The sequence below is a fragment of the Pristiophorus japonicus genome, chromosome 2 (genome assembly GCF_044704955.1).
Source record: "Pristiophorus japonicus isolate sPriJap1 chromosome 2, sPriJap1.hap1, whole genome shotgun sequence".
Lineage (NCBI taxonomy): Eukaryota > Metazoa > Chordata > Chondrichthyes > Pristiophoridae > Pristiophorus > Pristiophorus japonicus.
Genome location: NC_091978.1, coordinates 371,863,558 through 371,880,460, shown reverse-complemented (window position 1 = coordinate 371,880,460; position 16,903 = coordinate 371,863,558). Strand labels below are relative to the sequence as shown.

The 16,903-nt window shown below is 48.7% G+C and overlaps 1 non-coding gene across 1 annotated transcript; it reads right to left on the bottom strand.

Annotated features, from left to right (window-relative positions):
• Window positions 1–454: 454 nt before the first annotated feature.
• On the bottom strand, window positions 455–637 carry LOC139251660 (U2 spliceosomal RNA). The gene has a single exon (XR_011591393.1). It is a non-coding gene; the product is annotated as a U2 spliceosomal RNA (small nuclear RNA).
• Window positions 638–16,903: the final 16,266 nt, after the last annotated feature.

Below are 16,903 nucleotides of genomic sequence, written 5' to 3'. Positions count from 1 at the left end.
ACTTCGATTATGTTATTTGCCGTGAAATACATTTCTAGCCGATCCACATACGCTTTAAAACGTTCCCGGTCGTGTCTGTATTCCCCCAAATGTCCAATTACACCTGCCATTTTAATCCCTAGCTGTTCACACCGTGTGCTGTATTTTACCTCGGATTTTGTAGCTTTTTTCCAAAGACAGAAACTTCAAAGTCTCTCTGTCGACTGGCTGAATCTTTCCTCAACAAAATTTAAGCTCTAAATCATCCGAAAAATCCCATCTCAATCGCCAAATGTGATATCTTCACAGAGCACAACACACACAGCTTCCAACAGGCAGGCAGCTCTCTCTTGGAAGCCTCCGGAAGCTGCCTGGTTCTGTTTTTTTTTTAAATCCAATTTCTTTCCAGATCAACTCTAACGCCAAAGATCACTTTGCGCCAATATATTTGATCTTAGGCCAAAAGGCCGAGAGGCGAAGTTGCACCGTTCCTGGAAATATTGCAATACCAGGTCGGTGCATGGAGTGGACGGGGCAAGCCCCTGATCCAGCTCCCTGTCCAAAAATCAATTCAATATCATGTCCCCATAGGGGATATTAAACTGATAAGAACTGGTTCTGTTTATTATTAACTCTGCAGTTGCAGTACACAATATGTCCACATCCACAATGTGGCGCTACAAACATTACAAGCTTACAGACATTACACCCTCTTATTGTAAGGGCAGTAGAACCCTCATATTTCCAAATCAACTGGGTACCTTGCCAAATCAAATTAAAGCTCTATTCCCAGGGGTGATGATGCACTCCAGTTCCTCCGGCGCCCACCTCTCACGGAAGGCCGCGAGCGTACCTGTGGACACTGCGTGCTCTATCCCCAGGGACATCCTGGCTCGGATGTAACCGCGGAAGCGAGACAGGCAGTCGGGCTGAAGGACCCCCTCGACCGCCCGCTGCCTGGACCGGCTGATGGCCCCCTTGGCCAGGCCCAGGAGCAGTCCTACAAGGAGGGCTTCCGACCTGCCCGCTCCCCTCCGCACAGGGTGCCCAAAGATTAGGAGCGTGGGACTGAAGTGCAACCAGAATTTGAGGAGCAGGCCCTTCAAATATTGGAAGAGGGGCTGTAACGTCACACACTGAACATAGACGTGGAACGCGGACTCCCCCAGACCGCAGAAATTGCAGGCGGCCTGGGAGTCCGTGAACCGACTTAAAAACCGATTGCATGGGACTGCTCCATGCACCACCCTCCAGGCCAAGTCCCCAAGTCTCCTGCGTAGAGTGCACTCCATTGGGGACCCCCGCCTCCTCCGGACGGCAAGGTGGTGCGGCATGGGAAATAGCTCTACAGACTTGCGGGCATCCGCACAGGTACAGACATCACAGTGTGACTAAAATCCCCAGGAATCGGTGCAACCAGAGTTGGGAACCCTCGTCCATGCTAATATCCACTACAGCCACCGGTCTCCGGATGACTCCAGATCGTGTCATTTTTGCAGTTGTGGATAATGTAAGTAGGCTCCGACATAACTTAACAAAGGGCAGCATACACAGCATTTAATATCGTAGCTAGGTATGAACTGTATAAAACACTGGTTAGGACACAGCTGGAGTACTGCGTGCAGTTCTGGTCACCACATTACAGGAAAGATGTGATTGCACTGGAGAGGGTACAGAGGAGATTTATGAGGATGTTGCCTGGACTGGAGAATTTTAGCGATGAGGAAAGATTGGATAGGCTGGGGTTGTTTTCTTTGGAACAGAGGAGGCTGAGGGGAGACCTGATTGAGGTGTATAAAATTATGAGGGGCCTGGATAGAGTGGATAGGAAGGACCTGTTTCCCTTAGCAGAGGGGTCAATAACAAGGGGGCATAGATTTAAAATAATTGGGGTGAGGTTTAGAGGGGATTTGAGGGGAAATTTCTTCACCCAGAGGGTGGTGGGGGTCTGGAACTCACTGCCTGAAAGGGTGGTAGAGGCAGAAACCCTCACCACATTTAAAAAGTACTTAGGTGTGCACTTGAAGTGTCGTAACCTACAGGGCTACGGACCGAGAGCTGGAAAGTGGGATTAGGCTGGGTACCTCTTTGTCGGTCGGCACGGACACAATGGGCCGAATGGCCTCCTTCCGTGCTGTAAATTTCTATGACCCTGTATAGATTGTAGATTGTGGCAGGCTGGTGGTCACAAGATGCACGCACTCCCTTGTGTCTAGACAAAAGGCATGTTTGCTAATTTAATGCAGCATGATATGAGTATTACAGACTCATTCCTGTGGCTATGCTGGCAGACGGCTGTTATTTTCGATCCAGAAGCAGTTGTCCAAAGATGATTTACACAAAGCTGGAGGTTCGGAGAGAACTTGGATGCTTTGGGTATCCTGGCGTCATTATTCAAATCTCTCGCATTCAGTTTGGAAATGGACCGGCCCCAGGTTTCACATTTCCCTGGGAGTCCCGGTCACAGATATTCTGTACAAACATCTAAAGGGAAATAACATTCCCAATAAATCACAGATACTCAAAATTTGTCTCAGTAATCCGCTAAATCTATAACTGGACAAATGGCACCTATACTAAACTCCATTGCATACAACTGGTGAATACTTCCATGGTCATAAACTTCAGCTCATCTCCGTGTCCTAACTCACACCGAGTCCCGCTCACCCATCACCCCCTGTGCTCGCTGCCCCGTGTCCTAACTCACACCGAGTCCCACTCACCCATCACCCCCTGTGCTCACTGCCCCGTGTCCTAACTCACACCGAGTCCCGCTCACCCATCACCCCCTGTGCTCGCTGCCCCGTGTCCTAACTCACACCGAGTCCCGCTCACCCATCACCCCCTGTGCTCGCTGCCCCGTGTCCTAACTCACACCGAGTCCCGCTCACCCATCACCCCCTGTGCTCGCTGCCCCGTGTCCTAACTCGCACCGAGTCCCGCTCACCCATCACCCCCTGTGCTCACTGTCCCCGTGTCCTAACTCACACCGAGTCCCACTCACCCATCACCCCCTGTGCTCACTGACCCGTGTCCTAACTCACACCGAGTCCCGCTCACCCATCACTCCCTGTGCTCACTGTCCCGTGTCCTAACTCGCACCGAGTCCCGCTCACCCATCACCCCCTGTGCTCGCTGACCCGTGTCCTAACTCGCACGCAGTCCCGCTCACCATCAGCCTCTGTGCTCACTGTTCCGTGTCCTAACTCGCACCGAGTCCCGCTCACCCATCACCCTCTGTGCTCGTTGACCTACATTGGCTCCCGGTTAAGCAACTTCTCGAATTTAAAATTCTCATCTTTGTTTACAAATCCCTCCATGGCCTCGCCCCTCCCTATCTCTGTAATCTCCTCCAGCCCCACAACCCCCCGAGATGTCTGCGCTCCTCTAATTCTGCCCTCCTGACCATCCCTGATTATAATCGCTCCACCATCGGTGGCCGTGCCTTCAGCTGCCTGGGCCCCAAGCTCTGGAACTTCCTCCATAAACCTCTCCACCTCTCTCTCCTCAAGACGCTCCTTAAAACCCACCTCTGACCAAGCTTTTGGTCACCTGCGCTAATATCTCCTGATTTGGGTCAAATTTTGTCTGATAATCGCTCCTGTGAAGCGCCTTGGAACATTTCACTACATTGCTATATCAATGCAAGTTGTTTACATCTGAAGTATCCTAGATATGAACTTTATTTCCAAACCACAATTAAATTCTCTGTCTATAGGGCTCAATTATCCCCAAAGTATTTTTTCGGTGTACTTGAAGAGTCACGCCCGATTTCGTTGGACCTAATACGGCAAAAAAAAAAATTTCTAAGTTTCCCCGTTGGATTTCTTCATTTTGGCGCTGCATAACCCGACCTTTAGTTTTGAGGGTGGAGCCTTGATCTCCGCCAAAATGATCGGGCTCCCATGGTAACCAGGGACACAATGTGAGCTGAGGCTGCAAAGTGAAGCATACAGCCAATCTCCCAACAATTTAAAAGAATTGAAAAACACATAGCAGCAACTTACCTCCAACCCTGCCTGAAGGGCTGTCCGATCCGCTCCCATTCTCGGTCCCTGGATTTTTTCATTCTCTCTCTCGCTCTCAACCGGTGACCGAGAATGGGACCAGAGAGCCTTCGGACAGGGTTGGAGGTAAGTTGCTGCTATGTGTTTTTCAATTCTTTCAGGGTATCCGGTCATCATTGGATATATTCAAGAGGGAGTTAGATATGGCCCTTACGGCGAAAGGGATCAAGGGGTATGGAGAGAAAGCAGGAAAGGGGTACTGAGGGAATGATCAGCCATGATCATATTGAATGGTGGTGCAGGCTCGAAGGATCGAATGGCCTATTCCTGCACCTATTTTCTATGTTTCTATGTTTCTATGCTGCGCCAATTTCCTTAACCCTCCGGAAGTTTACTGCAGAGGCCGCATACTCTGGCCTAAGCAGAACTGGAGTAACTCTCAGCTGGCCAAACTTCCCTAAATGGCCAGAATCAGTGCGAGTGGCAGGTTACGCCCCCTTTGGCTAAAAAAAATTACCTAAAAGAATTGCAACTGAGTTACGCTGGTGCAAACTGATTGGGAAAACTGTGGTTTTTCAACTTAGACTAAAAAGAGCAGCCTGCTCCAAAAAACCAGCGCAAATCACTGGGGGAAATTGAATCCCATAAGGTGTACTATCTCATTTTATTCCAATTTGGTCCAACAGCCAATAAATTACATGAATCAAACAGGATCTTGTAGCTCATCAGTAATTTCATCTGGAATTTTTTGAGGATGTTTCCAGCAGAGTGGACAAGGGAGAACCAGTTGATGTGGTGCATTTGGACTTTCAGAAGGCTTTCGACAAGGTCCCACACAAGAGATTAATGTGCAAAGTTAAAGCACATGGGATTGGGGGTAGTGTGCTGACGTGGATTGAGAACTGGTTGGCAGACAGGAAGCAAAGAGTACATAAGAACATAATCTAGCCCCTCGAGCCTGCTCCGCCATTCAACAAGATCATGGCTGATCTGGCCGTGGACTCAGCTCCACTTACCCGCCCGCTCCCTGTAACCCTTAATGGTTAACCACAAAGATATTGAAGAATGCGGGCATCGATCCCGCTACCTCTCACATGCTGAGCGAGCGCTCTACCATTTGAGCTAATTCCCCACATTAAAGTGTAGGAGTAAATGGGTACTTTTCAGAATGACTGACAGTGAATAGTGGGGTATCGCAAGGTTCTGTGCTGGGGCCCCAGCTGTTTACATTATACATTAATGATTTAGACGAGGGGATTAAATGTAGTATCTCCAAATTTGCGGATGACACTAAGTTGTGTGGCAATGTGAGCTGCAAAGAGGATGCTATGAGGCTGCAGAGTGATTTGGATATGGTTGAATTTGTAATACAGATTGAGGATGAGGAACTTGTGTCAGAAACGAGCGTACTATGCTTAAACAAAGGGGACTACAGTGGGATGAGGGCAGAGTTGGCTAAAGTAGACTGGAAACAAGGACTAAACGGTGGCACAATTGAGGAACAGTGGAGGACTTTTAAGGAGCTCTTTCATAATGCGCAAAAAAAAAATATTCCAGTGAAAAAGAAGGGCGGCAAGAGAAGAGATAACCAGCCGTGGATAACCAAGGAAATAAAGGAAAGTATCAAATCAAAGACCAATGCGTATTAGGTGGCCAAGGTTAGTGGGAAACTAGAGGATTGGGAAAATTTTAAGCAACAGCAAAGAATGACTAAAAAAGCAATAAAGAAAGGGAAGATAGATTACGAAGGTAAACTTGCGCAAAACATAAAAACAGATAGTAAAAGCTTTTACAGATATATAAAATGGAAAAGAGTGACTAAAGTAAATGTTGGTCCCTTAGAAGATGAAAAGGGGGATTTAATAATGGGAAATGTGGAAATGGCTGAGACCTTAAACAATTATTTTTCTTCGGTCTTCACAGTGGAAGACACAAAAACCATGCCAAAAATTGCTGGTCATAGGAATGTGGGAAGGGAGGACCTTGAGATGATCACTATCATTAGGGAGGTAGTGCTGGACAGACTAATGGATCTCAAAGTAGACAAGTCCCCTGGTCCTGATGAAATGCATCCCAGGGTATTAAAAGAGATGCCGGAAGTTATAGTAGATGCATTCGTTATAATCTACCAAAATTCTCTGGACTCTGGGGAGGTACCAGCGGATTGGAGAGCAGCTAATGTAACGCCTCTGTTTAAAAAAGGGGGCAGGCAAAAGGCAGGTAACTATAGGCCGGTTAGTTTAACAGCTGTAGTGGGGAAAATGCTTGAAACTATCATTAAGGAAGAAATAGCGGGACATCTGGATAGGAATAGTGCAATCAAGCAGACGCAGCATGGATTCATGAAGGGGAAATCATGTTTAACTAACTTACTGGAATTCTTTGAGGATATAACTAGCATGGTGGATAGAGGTGTACCGATGGATGTGGTGTATTTAGATTTCCAAAAGGCATTCGATAAGGTGCCACACAAAAGGTTACTGCAGAAGATAAAGGTACGCGGAGTCAGAGGAAATGTATTAGCATGGATAGAGAATTGACTGGCGAACAGAAAGCAGAGAGTAGGAATAAATGGGTCCTTTTCCGGTTGGAAATCAGTGATTAGTGGTGTGCCACAGGGATCAGTGCTGGGACCACAACTGTTTACAATATACATAGATGACCTGGAAGAGGGGACAGAGTGTAGTGCAACAAAATTTGCAGATGACACTAAGATTAGTGGGAAAGCGGGTTGTGTAGAGGACACAGAGGCTGCAAAGAGATTTAGATAGGTTAAGCAAATGGGCTAAGGTTTGGCAGATGGAATACAATGTCGGAAAGTGTGAGGTCATCCACCTTGGGAAAAAAAACAGTAAAAGGGAATATTATTTGAATGGGGAGAAATTACAACATGCTGCGGTGCAGAGGGACCTGGGGGTCCTTGTGCATGAATCCCAAAAGGTTAGTTTGCAGGTGTAGCAGGTAATCAGGAAGGCGAATGGAATGTTGGCCTTCATTGCGAGAGGGATGGAGTACAAAAGCAGGGAGGTCCTGCTGCAACTGTACAGGGTATTGGTGAGGCCACACCTGGAGTACTGCGTGCAGTTTTGGTCACCTTACTTAAGGAAGGATATACTAGCTTTGGAAGGGGTACAGAGACGATTCACGAGGCTGATTCCGGAGATGAGGGGGTTACCTTATGATGATAGATTGAGTAGAGTGGGTCTTTACTCGTTGGAGTTCAGAAGGCTGAGGGGGTGATCTTATAGAAACATTTAAAATCATGAAAGGGATAGACAAGATAGAGGCAGAGAGGTTGTTTCCACTGGTCGGGGAGACTAGAACTAGGGGGCACAGCCTCAAAATACGGGGGAGCCAATTTAAAACCGAGTTGAGAAGGAATTTCTTCTCCCAGAGGGTTGTGAATCTGTGGAATTCTCTGCCCAAGGAAGCAGTTGAGGCTAGCTCATTGAATGTATTCAAGTCACAGATAGATAGATTTTTAAGCAATAAGGGAATTAAGGGTTACGGGGAGAGGGCGGGTAAGTGGAGCTGAGTCCACGACCAGATCAGCCATGATCTTATTGAATGGCGGAGCAGGCTCGAGGGGCTAGATGGCCTACTCCTGTTCCTAATTCTTATGTTCTTATGTTATGTTCTTATGTTAGGTGAGTGGGCAAATGCATGGCAGATGAAGTATAATGTGGGTAAATGTGAGGTTATCCACTTTGGTTGTAAAAACAGAGAGACAGACTATTATCTGAATGGTGACAGATTAGGAAAAGGGGAGGTGCAACGAGACCTGAGTGTCATGATACATCAATCATTGAAGATTGGCATGCAGGTACAGCAGGCAGTTAAGAAGGCAAATGGCATGTTGGCCTTCATAGCGAGGGGATTTGAGTACAGGTGCAGGGAGCTGTTACTACAGTTGTACAGGGCCTTGGTGAGGCCACACCTGGAGTATTGTGTACAGTTTTGGTCTCCTAACTTGAGGAAGGACTTTCTTGCTTTTGAGGGAGTGCAGCAAAGGTTCACCAGACTGATTCCCAGGATGGCGGGACTGACATATCAAGAAAGACTGGATCAACTGGGCTTGTATTCACTGGAGTTCAGAAGAATAAGAGGGGATCTCATAGAAACGTTTAAAATTCTGATGTGTTTAGACAGGTTAGATGCAGGAAGAATGCTCCCAATGTTGGGGAAGTCCAGAACCAGGGGTCACAGTCTAAGGATAAGGGGTAAGCCATTTAGGACCGAGATGAGGAGAAACTTCTTCACCCAGAGAGTGGTGAACCTGTGGAATTCTCTACCACAGAAAGTTGTTGAGGCCAATTTACTAAATATATTAAAAAGGAGTTAGATGTAGTCCTTACTACTAGGGATATCAAGGGGTATGGCGAGAAAGCAGGAATGGGGTACTGAAGTTGCATGTTCAGCCATGAACTCATTGAATGGCGGTGCAGGCTCGAAGGGCCGAATGGCCTGCTCCTGCATCTATTTTCTACGTTTCTATGTTTCTAAGTACAGCCAATAGATGTAGAAATAAATCTTTGCTTGTAGTATTATCTGCAAATAATAAATCAATATTAAGAGTTACCTTTAAATACCTGCCATTCCAAACTGTTCAGTAGCGGGTATAGCTCAGTGGTACAGCATTGACTGGTCTCTGGTTCATAAGAACATAAAAACATAAGAATTAGGAGCAGGAGTCGGCCATTCGGCCCCTCGAGCCTGCTCCGCCATTCAATAAGTTCATGGCTGATCATTGACCTCAACTCCACTTTCCTGCACTGTCCCATAATCCTTGACTCAAATCGAGGTTCAAATCCAGGTGCCCCCTTACTAGCTTTTCTCTTGGAACAGAGGAGGTTGAGGGGAGACCTGATTGAGGTGTATAAAATTATGAGGGGCCTGGATAGAGTGGATAGGAAGGACCTGTTTCCCTTAGCAGAGAGGTCAACGACCAGGGGGCATAGATTTAAAGTAATTGGTCGTAGGTTTAGAGGGGATTTGAGGGGAAATTCTTCACCCAGAGGGTGGTGGGGGTCTGGAACTCACTGCCTGAAAGGGTGTTAGAGGCAGAAACCCTCACCACATTTAAAAAGTACTTGGATGTGCACTTGAAGTGCCGTAACCTACAGGGCTATGGACCGAGAGCTGGAAAGTGGGATTAGGCTGGGTAGCTCTTTGTCGGCCGGCACGGACACGATGGGCCGAATGGCCTCCTTCCGTGCTGTAAATTTCTAAGATTCTCTGATTTTATGTTGAAATGCAGCAACACATGGTTCCAGGCCTTGTCGAATTTTGAGGGACAGAAAACAGCTTTTAACCAAGGTAAAGGCACACTAAATCCTCCCTGGGTGATAGACTGGTGCAAGTCAGAGAGCCAACCAGCTCAGCCACCGAACCAGCACGTGGCCTCAACTCAAGGCCACGCAACTTTGGTGTGCCCACAGATCCAAACTGAAGGCACAATGCCCCCCATACCAACATCAATCATTGGCAATCCCTCAGAATCGAGGAAGACTTGCTTCCACTCTTAGAATGAGTCCTTAGGTGGCTGAACAGTCCAATACGAGAACCACAGTCCCTGTCACAGGTGGGACAGACAGTGGTTGAGGGAAGGGGAGGGTGGGACTGGTTTGCCGCACGCTCCTTCCGCTGCCTGCGCTTGGTTTCTGCATGCTCTCGGCGACGAGACTCGAGGTGCTCAGCGCCCTCCCGGATGCTCTTCCTCCACTTAGGGCGGTCTTTGGCCAGGGACTCCCAGGTGTCGGTGGGGATGTTGCACTTTATCAGGGAGGCTTTGAGGGTGTCCTTGTAACGTTTCCTCTGCCCACCTTTGGCTCGCTTGCCGTGAAGGAGTTCCGAATAGAATGCTTGCTTTGGGAGTCTCGTGTCTGGGGCATGCGAACTATGTGGCCTGCCCAGCGGAGCTGGTCGAGTGTGGTCAGTGCTTCGATGCTGGGGATGTTGGCCTGGTCGAGGACGCTAATGTTGGTGCATCTGTCCTCCCAGGGGATTTGCAGGATCTTGCAGAGACATCGTTGGTGGTATTTCTCCAGCGATTTGAGGTGTCTCCTGTACATGGTCCATGTCTCTGAGCCATACAGGAGGGCGGGTATCACTACAGCCCTGTAGACCATGAGCTTGGTGGTGGATTTGATCCATACCAACAACGCAAAGGTTGGCGATACAGACGCCCCAGACCTCGCTCCGATAGCACACTGCTCTCACAGCTCACAGAGCGTGGCCACCTTTGCAACGATCCCCAATCACAGGCGCTCTCTGACTTGCCAAGGGTTTCCTGCCTTTTTATTTGCTTTTGTTTGAGATTACCCTGTATGAAGAATTTATCACCTTTGATTTCTTGGGATCGGAGGGATTCACACGAGGGTGGGAGGATCAGAAAGATTAGCTCTTGGGGCTGGGGATCAAAGGGATCAACTCTCAGGGCTGTGGGATCAAAGGGATCAAATCTAGGGATGGGGGATCAAAGTGATCAACTATCTGGGTCGGTGGACCGAAGTGATCAACTCTCGGGGTGGGGATCAACTCTCGGGGCTGGGGATCAAAGGGATCACCTCTCGGAGCTGGGGGATCAAAGTGATCAACTCTCGGGGTAGGAGATCAACTCTCGGGGCTAGGTGAATGTATGCACCAGTGAGCATGCTCGCAGGTTTATAGAGCTGTTGTCACTGGTACGCTCACTGTCTTCCGCAAGAGGTGGGCGCCGGAGGGACTGGAGTGTATCATCACCCCCGGCAACCAAATTTTAATTTGATCTAAGTTTCCGTTAAAGTTTTATTTGGAGATTTGTGGGTTCTAGTCCCTTTGCCAAAAGGGGGCACTTGAGTTAAAGTGCTACTTAATATAGTTGTAGAATTGTTGCATTGTGAGGGGCTTAGCCAGTCATGTGATGTTCACAAGACTCAATAAAACCCCAGCCAGTTGGGTTCGGGGGATCCACGATGGGGCAGGTGATTGTGAACCCGGTGGATGAACTGGTAATGTGTCGTGTGATTGTTAAACCTTTGCTAATAAACCAACTAGTTCTTAACAGCAATGTGTTGCTATGAATTCTTCAGCAAAGAACCCATGAAGCAAATACAATACATTGGGGAGCAAAGACACAATTACAGGACACCAACCATTATCAGGTAAATGCAATAACATTTGCAAACTGCTGGGCAAAGGTCTTGTGATCAAACCACCCGGGACACATCTAACCAGAACTGGCAACTCGAATTGTTGTCCATCATCATAGGCAGTATCTCGGAATCGAGGAAGACTTGCTTCCACTCTTAAAATGAGTCCTTAGGTGGCTGTAAAGTCCAATTCGTGAACCACAGTCCCTGTCACAGGTGGGACAGACAGTGGTTGAGGGAAGGGGAGGGTGGGACAGATAGTGGTTGAGGGAAGGGGAGGGTGGGACAGGTTTGCCGCACGCTCCTTCCGCTGCCTGCGCTTGGTTTCTGCATGCTCTCGGCGACAAGACTCGAGGTGCTCAATGCCCTCCCGGATGCACTTCCTCCACTTAGGGCGGTCTTTGGCCAGGGACTCCCAGGTGTCAGTGGGGCTGTTGCACTTTAACAGGGAGACTTTGAGGGTGTCCCCTGTAACGTTTCCTCTGCCCACCTTTGGCTTGCTTGCCATGAAGGAGTTCCGAGTAGAGCGCTTGCTTTGGGAGCCTCGAGTCTAGCATGCGGACAATGTGGTCCGCCCAGCGGAGCTGATCGAGTGTGGTCAATGCTTCGATGCTGGGGATGTTGGCCTGATCGAGGACGCTAACGTTGGTGCGTCTGTCCTCCCAGGGGATTTGTAGGATCTTGCGGAGACATCGTCGGTGGTATTTCTCCAGCGACTTAAATACTGCAATGACACTGCAATGAGTAACGGAATTATGTGAAGAACTGTGACTAGATTTGCTACACGAGAGATCGGTGTCTCGTTATTCTTGGGGTGTGACCCATATGTCATGTAATGTGGAGTGAAGCGAGGTGCAGGTCAGGCCAGGTAGGGGACATGGGATGGGAGTTTTACAACAATCCGGAAGCTTTCATTATTAAATTATCTCTTGGTTGCTAGTGCAATATCATAACCACAAGGCTCCTGTATGATAATGGACCGAAAATTGCGGTCAGAGGCACCTCCGACTGAAATTTATTTTCCGAGATTACCTGCTGGTCCCGGAGGAAGGTATATTTCCAGTCCGCGGCCTCGATGGGCAGCCCAGCCTACGGGCTCACGCATCTCAGGAATGTACGCGCATCCTGCGATCTCGTGGGTCTGGACCACCAATCACAATGTAGTATTTGCATCGATAATAATGGGAACTCCGTTTGTACGAGCTCCCATTACAATCAATGAGAATATCCCCCAAAACACAACACAATAAATAAAAAGAAACACCTCGCATTTTAAAATGAATTGAAATTGAATTTAATTAAATGTTTTAGAAAAAAATTGTTTTCCTAAATGTTTTTAAATATGTTTTAATTGGGTGAAAAATCAACTTACCTTAATTAATATAAAAATGAGTGATAACATTTAATTTTTCTATGTTTTAAAGCTCTTACGCTGGTAAAAGTAAGTTATACGCCTGCTTTTACCAGGCGCAAGAGTTTGAAGGACATTCGCTGGGCAAATAGCCCAAATCTTTGCCGGCGGAGACCCTTCTCCCAGGGATGCGTGCGATTGGTCAAAATTGACAGATCGCAAAAGTCGGTTCTCGACGCATGTGCATCACTCACCGAGAACCGGCATTTGCGAGACCTCTTCGGGCACATGTGCGCACACCCAGAGAGGCCGCAATTTAAATGTTTAATTAACAACAACAACTTGTATTTATATAGCGCCTTTAACGTGGTGAAACGTCCCAAGACGTTTACCCAACCATACACAAAGGAAAGCTCATTGTTGACCAATTCTCCAAGGTTTAGTTGCACGACTGCCGACACTTGAACCCACATCCTGCTGGGGATGCGCTCCAGTGCTGTTTGCCAAGACGAGGGCTTCAATGTTGCATAATAACATATTTTTACCCAGTTAGGGCCAGTTTGATGCTGTGTGCCACTAGCCACCATCAACCGGAGAGAGACTGCTAGTCTAGGCTAGAGTGTAAGCTGTGGCTCAGTGGGCAACACTCTCGCCTCTGAGTCAGTAGGTTGTGGGTATAAGTCCCACTGGAGCACAAAAACCTAGGCTGACACTCCCAGTGCATTACTGAGGGAGCGCCGCACTGTCGGAGGGGCATTACTGAGGGAGCGCCGCACTGTCGGAGGGGCAGTGCTGAGGGAGTGCCGCACTGTCGGAGGGGCAGTACTGAGGGAGTGCCGCACTGTCGGAGGGGCAGTACTGAGGGAGTGCCGCACTGTCGGAGGGGCAGTGCTGAGGGAGTGCCGCACTGTCGGAGGGGCAGTGCTGAGGGAGCGCCGCACTGTCGGAGGGGCAGTACTGAGGGACTGCCGCACTGTCGGTGGGGCAGTACTGAGGGACTGCCGCACTGTCGGAGGGACAGTACTGAGGGAGCGCCGCACTGTCGGAGGGGCAGTACTGAGAGAGTGCCGCACTGTCGGAGGGACAGTACTGAGGGAGCGCCGCACTGTCGGAGAGCAGTGCTGAGGGACTGCCGCACTGTCGGAGGGACAGTACTGAGGGAGCGCCGCACTGTCGGAGAGCAGTGCTGAGGGACTGCCGCACTGTCGGAGGGACATTACTGAGGGAGCGCTGCACTGTCGGAGGGGCAATACTGAGAAAGTGCTGCACTGTTGGAGGGGCAGTACTGAGGGAATGCTGCACTGTCGGAGGGGCAGTACTGAGGGAGTGCCACACTGTCGGAGGGGCAGTACTGAGGGAGCGCCGCACTGTCGGAGGGGCAATACTGAGGGAGCGCTGCACTGTTGGAGGTGCTGTCTTTCGGATGAGATGTTAAACTGAGGCCCCATCTGCTCTCAGGTGGATGTAAAAGATCCCACGGCCACTATTTCGAAGAAGAGCAGGGGAGTTATACCCGGTGTCCTGGGGCCAATATTTATCCCTCAAACAACATAACAAAACAGATTATCTGGTGATTATCACATTTCGGTTTGTGGGAGCTTGCTGTGCGTAAATCGGCTGCTGCGTTTCCCACATTACAACAGAGATTACGCTTCCAAAGTACTTCATTGGTGAAGAGATCACAAATTTTCTGTGTAAAGAATGGACTCAGTCGAATATTTTGCGGATTTTATGGGATCACCCTGCACAGATAAGTGAAAAAGCTGTTTTTTGTTAAAACTCCAGAGACCACGTGGCAGTTAGCTGTGACAAAACAATTGTTGGTTATCCAGACGGGTTTGCCCAACAGACCCAGCTAAAGGAAGGGGGCCACAAATATTGACAAAAGAGCTGTCGGCCAGGAACGGGGGAGTGGGGGGGCACTGACAAAGCCACTCTAATATGCAAAAGCATGTCTCACCTCCATCTCAGAAGGAGAAACAGAACAATGAACCCACTAGCCTGGCCAGTCATAGAGGAGCCAGGTCTTTCTCAACACAAAGACTCAGAGAGATACCCAGATTAACTGGATAAACTGGGCTTGTATTCACTGGAGTTCAGAAGAATGAGAGGGGACCTCATAGAAACGTTTAAAATTCTGACGGGGTTAGACAGGTTAGATGCAGGAAGAATGTGCCCAATGTTGGGGAAGTCCAGAACCAGGGGTCACAGTCTAAGGATAAGGGGTAAGCCATTTAGGACCGAGATGAGGAGAAACTTCTTCACCCAGAGAGTGGTGAACCTGTGGAATTCTCTACCGCAGAAAGTTGTTGAGGCTAATTCACTAAATATATTCAAAAAGGAGTTGGATGTAGTCCTTACTACTCGGGGGATCAAGGGGTATGGCGAGAAAGCAGGAATGGGGTACTGAAGTTGCATGTTCAGCCATGAACTCATTGAATGGCGGTGCAGGCTAGAAGGGCCGAATGGCCTACTCCTGCACCTATTTTCTATGTTTCTGTGTTTCTATTAAGGGTTATCAGCCCAATCCATATTGGTTGGATGGTGCATCACTGACTAAGTACCCGTGCTTAGAAACAAAGGGATTTTAAAGATTGGCGCGGTAGCAAGACTCCCATAAAGACAGGTCTTTCCACTTTATTTTTAGCTTGGAGCTTGGAGTGAAGCTTGGAGCTTGCAGCTTGTATCTAGAGAGAGCTCTCTCCCTCTCGCTCTCGCTCCACCAAGGTCGATGTACCAGAGGAAGGGGCCTCAGTACCACAGGAGAAGCCACCGAGACTGAAGACCAGGCAGTGACTTCCCACAGCTGAGCTGAGCAAGGAAACCGGCTGTGTGTGGTGGTGAGCATGGTCACGAGTGTCCCAAGCCAGTAACCAGATACCCCAGGCCAGCTGGGTGAGGTGTAAGGACTCAGGGTTTTCTCAGAAGTGAAGCTTTTCAGGGCTATTCTGGGGAGGAAGCTTCGACTGGGTAATTCATTGGGAGGGGTAGAGTTAGAATCTGCCAGGGAATTACTGGATGTTACTAGGTCTCATTTCTGTACTGTATGTATGTTTGTATGTTCAGCCATGAACTCATTGAATGGCGGTGCAGGCTAGAAGCGCCGAATGGCCTACTCCTGCACCTATTTTCTATGTTTCTATGTTTCTATGTAACCTGGGTTTTATTCTCCACAGAGACAGTGATTTTGTTTAGTAGTGCATGTTTTAGCCAGTGTATGTTAGGCCAAATAAATATAAGTATGATTTTTCACCAATGCATTCCTGTCTGTGACTCATTTCATTTACACTCTGAATAATAATTCCTGGGTCTAGAACTTTCGTAAGGCGATTCAAGCCGTCCATCGAGCAATTGGGCTAGGATCAAAACTGCTTCCATTGGCTGTAAAGCGCTTTGGGGCATCTTGAGGTTGTGAACGATGTCTCCGCAAGATCCTACAAATCCCCTGGGAGGACAGACACACCAACGTTAGTGTCCTCGACCAGGCCAACATCCCCAGCATCGAAGCACTGACCACACTCGACCAGCTCCGCTGGGCAGGGCCACATTGTCCGCATGCCAGACACGAGACTCCCAAAGCAAGCGCTCTACTCGGAACTCCTTCATGGCAACCGAGCCAAAGGTGGGCAAAGGAAACGTTTCAAGGACATCCTCAAAACCTCCCTGATAAAGTGCAACATCCCCACCGACACCTGGGAGTCCCTGGCCAAAGACCGCCCTAAGTGGAGGAAGTGCATCCGGGTGGGCGCTGAGCACCTCGAGTCTCGTCGCTGAGAGCATGCAGAAACCAAGCGCAGGCAGCGGAAGGAGCGTGCGGCAAACCAGACTCCCCACCCACCCCTTCCCTCAACCACTGTCTGTCCCACCTGTGACAGGCACTGTAGCTCTCGTATTGGACTGTTCAGCCACCAAAGGACTCACTTCGGGAGTGGAAGACAGTCTTCCTCGATTCCGAGGGACTGCCTATGATGATGATACAAATGCAGGTTCCTACTGTCTTTCCCAAAAGTTAGGACCCTTACAGCCAGAATACAGAAGAGGATCTCTTCTCATCCAGCAGGATTTGAACTCAGGTTCCAGAGGTGAAAGGACAGTGTTGTTACCCAGCTTAACACTTTGTTTTATTTCAGATGACCGTACTGGTAACAGGTTTGATCAGGGGACTGAGGTTATATAAGAACATAACAAATAGGAGCAGGAGTCGGCCATTCGGCCCCTCGAGCCTGCTCCGCCATTCAATAAGATCATGGCTGTTCATTGACCTCAACTTCACTTTCCCGCCCGATCTCCATATCTCTCGAATCCAAAAATCTGTCGATCTCAACCTTGAATATACTCAAACACTGAGCCTCCACAGCCCTCTGGGGCAGAGAATTCCAAAGATTCACCACCCTCTGAATGAAGAAATTTCTCCTCATCTCAGTCCTAAATGGCCG